At 50.6% G+C, this 243-nt stretch overlaps 1 protein-coding gene across 1 annotated transcript in view; it reads left to right on the forward strand.

Annotated features, from left to right (window-relative positions):
• LOC108799970 (dachshund homolog 2-like) overlaps nt 1-243 on the forward strand; it is a gene marked incomplete at its 3' end in the record, with an annotated part of 179,147 nt that overhangs the window by 163,248 nt on the left and 15,656 nt on the right. The window lies entirely within an intron of this gene.

A 243-nucleotide genomic window follows, 5' to 3' on the forward strand; every position in this document is an offset into this window, starting at 1 on the left:
CTCTCTCTCTCTCTCCCCCCCTCCCTCTCTCTCTCTGTCTCTCTTTCCCTTCTACCTCTCTCCCCCTCTCTCTCCTCTTCTTTCTTCTTTCTAAGTCCCTCCCCTCTCGTTTGTTCTCTCCTTCCTCATTCTCCTTTCTCTCTCTCTCTCTCTCTCCTATCTCACCTCTGCCCTCTCTTCTTTCCTCTCTCCCTCTCTTCATCTCTCATTCTCCTCTCTCCTGTCTTTCATTCTGTCATTCCC

Source organism: Nanorana parkeri, unplaced genomic scaffold (genome assembly GCF_000935625.1).
Source record: "Nanorana parkeri isolate BGI_ZX_2015 unplaced genomic scaffold, ASM93562v1 scaffold1866, whole genome shotgun sequence".
NCBI lineage: Eukaryota > Metazoa > Chordata > Amphibia > Anura > Dicroglossidae > Nanorana > Nanorana parkeri.